Genomic DNA, 7,683 nt, shown 5'->3' on the forward strand with positions numbered 1-7,683 from the left:
AGATACACTGTCTGTCTAGTTGGCTTACATAACAGTTAACGTTTACAGCCTAAAAAACATGGAGCATTTTTCCCCCTTATATTCATTTTTATGTCAATTTGCACATTTCATGGTGATGCTCAGCCTCTCCCCTTAACTCCTAACAGCCATCATCATGTCAACCACAACACAGAGAAATACTGATAGAAATGTGTGTCTAGTTGTTGATACATTGCTGACAGAGGGAACTGAATACAGATTTAAGAAATGTCAGTTTTTGAGCATGTCATAAGCATGTTTTGTCTTGACTATATTACAACTATATTATAATAAAACAATATAGTATTTTTATTATTGAATTGATTATGATTATCATTATTAGTAGAAGTAGTTTATTTGCATTAATTATATAGGCTAGTATTTGGCAGTAAATGCAGACGTAGTCACCTGTAAACGCATACTGAACGACATACATGCACATTTACCATTTACCTCACTGTATAAAAAAGTAACTGTGTTGATAATAATAATAATAAACAGGAATTATATTTGCAAACATTTTTTCACTCCTGTCAGTTGGGGGGGGGGGGGCCTCATCTCACAATGTCGCTTGGGGCCCCAAGTTGGCAAGGGGCGGCCCTGAGTGTCGGACCCCAGGAAGAGTGTCTTTTGTCAAGAGCAAAAGCTAATGGGGATCCTAAATGAACATAACCATTTTTTTTTTATTTAACCTTTATTTAACCAGATAAAAGCATTGAGATAGAATCTCATTTTCAATGCTGAACTGGCCAGGAAGGCAGCAACGTTACACATAACACAAACATATAAAATACAGAGAACACAACTAAGAAAACAAAAGACGAAAAAGCAGTCACTACATTGTGCACATTAGGACAGTAAGAAAGGTGCACTACTTATTACTGCAAGAGCAGCTGGTGGTAAGGACTTCAGACAACTTCAATTTAAAACATGCTATTGAGACAAGTGCCCTCAGTTTGAGGCTTGATTGAAGGTCATTCCAAGACCAAGGACCATAATGAAAAAGACTCCTTTTCCCAGCCTCAGTCCGCACAGCAGGAACCTGGACCCGTATCCAGGCACTGGGTCTGAGGTTGTAAGAGTCTCAAACTGGAGCAGATCTGGCACATATGTGCAGTGGAAGCTTACCTAAAATGGCTTTACATGAATAAAAACCAATGCTAATTGAGGACCATCCAGTTAGGCTGTACAGTTTGCAATGATGAGTCCTATAGGGTGCATTTGATATATAACGCAGTGCAGCATGGTAGAGTGGGTCAAGTTTGGCCAAAACAGTGGGACAGGCAAATCTATAAATGGTATCACCGTAGTCCAGCTGGGACAGGAATAAGCCAGAGACCAACCTTTTACGGGATGAAATTGAAAAACAACATTTAAGTCTGAAAAGGAAGCCAAGAGTGAATTTCAATGTCTTTGTTAGAACTTCAACATGGTGTTTGAAGTTCAGATTACTGTCCAACCAAAAGCCCAGATATGTGTAGGTATCGACAAACTCAACAGAGTGTCAATGGAGAGGCAAGAGGACACTGACTTGGGAGCAAAAAGCATTGCTTTGGTTTTCTTACTGTTCAATAGCAGTTTGGAATCAAGAAGCGCATGCTGCAGCGTGATAAAATCAGATTTTAAATTGGAAACGGCCATATCCAAAGAAGGAGCACATGAATATACAATAGTGTCATCAGCATACATATGATAGGTAGAAAATTGCATCTGATTACAAATATTATTTACATATAATAAAAAGAGCAAAGGCCCCAAAATAGAGCCCTGTGGAACTCCCTTCTCCAAGGTGACAGGGTCAGAGACAGTACTACCCAACCTGACGCATTGAGTACGGTCGGTTAGATAACTCTGAAACCAACAAATGGCGTTATGACCGAAACGAGACACCAACATAACATTAGACATAATGTGGTGATCTATGAGTCAAATGCTTTGGCTAAGTCAATAAACAATGCAACACAAACAGATTTGTTATCCAAAGCAGCCTTAATATCGTCTAAGAATTTCAGACTGGCAGTCACAGTACTGTGCTTTGATCTGAATCCAGATTGCATAGGGTTAAGGATGTTGTGTGAATTTAAAAAAAGTTTTAGCTGAGTAGAAACTAGGGACTCAAGAATCTTTGATAACACAGAAAGATTTGAGATAGGACGATAATTATTTAACTCCGTGGGATCACCAGCTTTCAAGAGGGGCGATACCAGAGCTTGCTTCCACACAGCTGGCAGTGTGTGAGTGGACAGGGAGAGATTACAAATATTAGTTACTGGTTGTGCTATAATCTGAGCTGCAATTTTTAAAAAGAACGGGTCGAGGCCGTCAAGCCCGGCAGACTTTTTAGGATCAATTGAGTGCAAACCCTGTAAGACTTCAGAGACCGAGAAAGAAGCGAAATCAAAAACAGGGGAACATATGTGATTTGTTATATCTTTGAACACTAGATGGCGGAATAGGGCAACAGCATAATTGATGTCCCTGGTTCAGGTGTGTGATTTGGGACTGGGAAGAGCAAACAGTTTTTTGACCGTGTTTGTTGGAAAATTGAATGGTATTGAAAGCAATGGAGATTACACACGTCCAACTAGTTTACCCAGTTCAGCCATCAGTGATATTGAGTGGCAATAGTCACCACACTACGTTTCAACACACCTACCCACATCATTTTTTGTTGGGGTTCATCAATCTAGCCATTTATTTACCATATTTTATAGGAAAACATCTCTGAAACTCTGAAAAATTCATATTGCTAGCTTACCATAAAAGGCCAATTCGACCATTTGGTTGAGCATATTTTTTAAAAAAAAGAATTACACCCTTGTTAAAACTTTTTTTGGTGCATCAAGTTATCTAATTATGTTCAGTCAGTGCTCTGACACTAAAATATGTCAACAATGATATGGTTACCTTACAAGAGTTGACCAAAAAGAGTGATTTCTTCAGCAGTGATTTTTAGCATGCCATCTTTCTCAGTGGAAGCTAGCTAAAGGGCTTTCTGTTCGAACCACAGTGACATCTAGAGGTTGTTTTGTGCATAACATGTCAACCAAATGGTAGAGCTGGCTGAATCAGATGGAGTAAGACTTTTTTATTTTTTCAACAAGATATCAAGACACAACATGTGCTCTACCAAATGGTGGCGCTGGCCACCAGGGTTAAAAGGTTCAAATTAATCTGCACAAAAAACATTTTTCTTAAAATCTTTAAATATGCATTATTTTATTGTATTAAGTTCTCTGGTAACAGATAAGGGGAGAAAATAGCATTGTTTAAAAAATGCTTCACTCTCTTTTCCTACTTACTATGTTTTCATATCAAACGGGAAATACTGTCCGCCTCATTCACTCTAAATATCTGGTAGTTGTGTTCATTTTCCTGAGACTCATCTTTTGGTGCACTGGGTCTTAGTTTATTTGCAGACAAACATGAAATATCACTAAATGTTCACTCCATCTCTTCACTTTTTGTCCTTTAAATATATGTTCTCCTTCCCTTTTTCATTTCTCCATGCTTTCACTACTTCCATGTTCCCTTCCCATTCTAAATCTAATCTGAAAACATGACAATCCACCAAAAAACGAGATATTTGCACCACAAAAAAAGCAGGACTATTTTTCACATTAAGATATTTGAATGCAAATCTATTCATTTTAACATTTGTTTAACTTTTATTTCCAAAGGTTTCAATTGCATGACTTAATTCGATAAGGATTTGATTTTCTAAATGTGCTTGCTTCTTGTAAAGTAAAATATGCTTTGTTTTACAGTAAAGTAAACTCTCATTGCTCGAGCTCCCTCGGCTGCAGCACTTTCAGAAGCACGCAGTTCACTAACTCAACCTATACTCACATTATTCACACATGAGTGAGTGTTTGTGTTTGGGTCTGCATTGATCTGCTTCTCAGTGTGAGAGGACAGTAGTGAGCTCCACATGTTGGAAGGATCTCTGCTGCCTCCTACTGGTGAGAAAATAAAAGTGTTTGAAACTAAAGACAGCCGAACAAGAACTCCTTTAAAATAGTTTATTTTCACCTGAGAACGTTTTTATTTCCAACACAAAAAAGTCTCAACAAAGCAAAACACATTTCACTTAAAAGGTGTTACATGGAAATATATTTGCAGTCTGGTAAGGCTAACTTAAAGGTAACTTAAAGGGGACCTATCATGCAAAATGCACTTTTGTACGTCTTTTATACATGAATATGTGTCCCCGGTGCGTCAGGGAACTCACCAAGTGTCAGAAAACACAACCCTCTCTCTTTTCCTCCGTACCCAAATCTCTAAAAAAGGGGCTGCAACGGATCTGATACAGACTGATCCAGACTTCTCTGACGTCAGGACGGTGGTGCTACGGCTATTGGGCCAACTCTCCACCCATCAGGGGAATGTGGGGTTGGGCCACGGCCGGCCATTGCTGCTCGAAAGCGCTGGAGACGCTGTAGTACATATGCCAGGCCTGTAAGTGGCGCTGTAGTCTGCCACAAAAGCAGCGAAGAAGACTTCCCACTAGGGGTGTAACGGTTCACAGAAGTCACGGTTCGGTTCATACCTCGGTTTGGTGGTCACGGTTCGGTACGGGTTCGGTACAACAAGGAAAAGCAAAAAAAAAGTCCCAAATGCATCATTTATTTTGCTGTTATTTATTTTTAACAGTAGTGCAGGTTTTGGTATGAAAATAAGGAACTCTAACATTTGGAATCATTAACTGTATTACACAGTTAAAAACAAACCACAAACAGTAACACACACACACACACACACACACACACACACACACAGATGGCCATATTAATTATAATGGATGTCAAACAAAAAGGTTAAATAAGCTGTACAACTAAAAAGTGTCTTGAAAATATTAAAATAAATAATAAGAAAGTGTTTCAATCACAATTAATAAAAGGCAATACAGAACTGTATAACATCTCCTGATGTCAACATATAAAATAAATACAATGATAAATATAAAACAAAATAAAATCTGTACCCTACCTTTAGGAGCAATGTCTAACATGTGTAATTAACTTGTGAGTGTGTGAGGCCATTATGCCTAAATAAAGGTACTCAAGCTTTACTCTATTTTCACGTTTTTCTTCAAAAAGATGAGTTTGTCTACGTTGTCAGTAGTGAGGGCAGATCTGTTGGCGGTAACTATGTCACCTGCCGTCGAGAAAACCCTCTCGCTGGGGACTGAGACTGACTCGGATGTGATTGAGCATGTTTGACGTGTTACCACTAGCATACCGCACCGCTGTCAAACAACGCCGACACACCGTCAGTCCGATCCACAACTCGCACCCCATCATTGTTGTAGTCCACAGGGAACCTGAAATGTTCCCACACACCTGATTCAAAAGAAGCAGGTGGGTCTTCTAGCTCCTGTGTGTTGTGTGAACTCGCCATAGCTACTAACTGTTCTTCTTCATGTATTGTGTTCGTTTTGTTGTGTTTTGTTCTTGTTCTTCATTTGTTATTTACGGGCGGCTGGCTTTTAGGCGCAATACCGCCCCCTGGATTATATATAGTGTAATACTGCCCTGAGTGACAGACTTTTTTTTCCCACAAAAAATGCGTATTCGCCGTGTGACTGCATGTGCCGAACCGTGACGTCCGAACCGTGACGGTACGGGACGAATACGGATACCGTTACACCCCTACTTCCCACGCATGGTTGACATGGTTGCCCTTCTGTTTATTCTCCGCTGTGGCTCTTTTTCTCCCTCCCCGAGGCAAGCGTTTGCTCCCGCGGCTGTAATTCAATGCAATCCCTCCCCATCGAGGCAAGCACTGTAATTCTCTCCGGTAGTCCACCAGCAGATGACAAACACCCACCTCTCCGCCTCTTCCAAGGAACGAGGGGACCGTGCAGCAGAGTTTCAGTTAGATTTTGTCAACATGTCCGTTAAAGTTTACATTTTCCGGACAAAATAAGAAAAGTGCCGGCCAAAGGTTGTTATTTATTGAGCTTTAAAACAAATTAATAACTATTCTATATAATAAAACACGGAGGACAGAGATCTATTTTTCTCCCCCTCTTCTGACTTGATCAGAGCACACTCCCCTCTCCTGCAGGGGGGCGTGGTCAGCTGCAGCTCACAGAATCAGTGCGCTGCAAAAACAGGGCTGGAAAGAGCAAATAGAGCGAAATGAGGCATGGCTAAAATGCATGATCTGTTTGGTATTTTGAAAAAAATATATATTTATATACTTTATATAGGTATGGCCCTACAATATATCATTTAAATATAGCATGATAGGTGTCCTTTAATTTGGTAAAATACAACACAATCAAATCTACTAAAGAAAATGCAATATTTCATTAAATGATATAACTAAACAACGGTTAATTAAACTAAGCAAGAATTAATTTAAGAAAACACATTTTGCCCATGCTCTAAGTATTAAGAATACAGTACATCTCCAACATGTCTGAACCTTTTTCACAATCCACCTCTAGAGGGACTCACATGTTTTCATGAAGCTGCTGCTGTACTCTCACTTTGATGCATTTAAGCCAAAAAAGCAAGCTCTGCTAGCTGTGCCCTTAAACTCTAAATCTTTGATCCAAGCGATCACGCTATTGTTTTAAAGATTACATCGGTTTCTTTCTTGGTTTGTTGATGGTGGCGTAGAGGAGGCTGGGATCAGCGGAGGCAGCAGAGGAAGAGGAGGGAGCTCTTACAGTGCTGTAGGTCACTGCATCATCTTCATCATCATCATGAAGATGAGCCTGGAGGGGAAGAAAAGTGATTAAGCATAAAGGAGTTCTGAAAGTCCTGATTTTGCTGTCATGTAACAACTGAGTCATTCCCTCTGCTTCTGCTTTTGGAAGAGCATTAAACCTGCATTTCCTCTCATGGCCAGCAGGGGGCAACACATATGGTTGCAGAAAGCAGTCAGATTGTATAGAAGTCTATGAGGAAATGACCCTACTGCCCACTTGATGTATTACCTTAGTAAACATTCTCCTAAGGAGTTTATGGTCTCAATCCCTAGTTTCTGGTCTTCTTTAATAAAGAATGATGCTCTTTTGGTAAATGATGGTCACATTTTAAGTAAAATAGACGATAAAGCAAAGTGTGATTTAAGGCGTGCTACATTGTGATTGACACGTTTGTACCACGACATTGACCGTGATTGGTTGCTCTTCGTTTTTTTTCGTCTTACAACTTTAGCCCTGTATATTGTCATTTTATGAAAGTTTTTTTTAATGTTTTTGGTGAATGTTTAGACATTTTTGGTAAAGTTATTACATAACAAATTGTATTACAGCATTCAGTTGTATAAAGATTCACCCTGTCATGCCACTTCTGGTTGCAAAAACGAAGATAATAACAAACAAAATGAAAAACTCAAGGCTTAAAAAGGCAGTCCTCAAACCAGTGGCTGTGCCAGAGTATTTTTGTTGGGTAATCTATGGTAGGGCTAACCCATACCGTGATGGGGCTCAAGTCAGTATTTGTAATGTAATTACATACACGCTATATCGCTCCACTTGACAGTGAAACGCCAAGCGTGAGGCTTTTATTAGTCTCCTTTTATCAGCTAAATTACATCGAGAGCAACAGGTGTGAGTTAAACAATACAATAGCCTATTCTGCTAATTCCACGTTGTTACAACATGCTACGCAGCGGCAGAAACAGGAAAAGTTGGCATATATAATTGAC

The sequence above is a fragment of the Gymnodraco acuticeps genome, unplaced genomic scaffold (genome assembly GCF_902827175.1).
Source record: "Gymnodraco acuticeps unplaced genomic scaffold, fGymAcu1.1, whole genome shotgun sequence".
NCBI classification, from domain to species: domain Eukaryota; kingdom Metazoa; phylum Chordata; class Actinopteri; order Perciformes; family Bathydraconidae; genus Gymnodraco; species Gymnodraco acuticeps.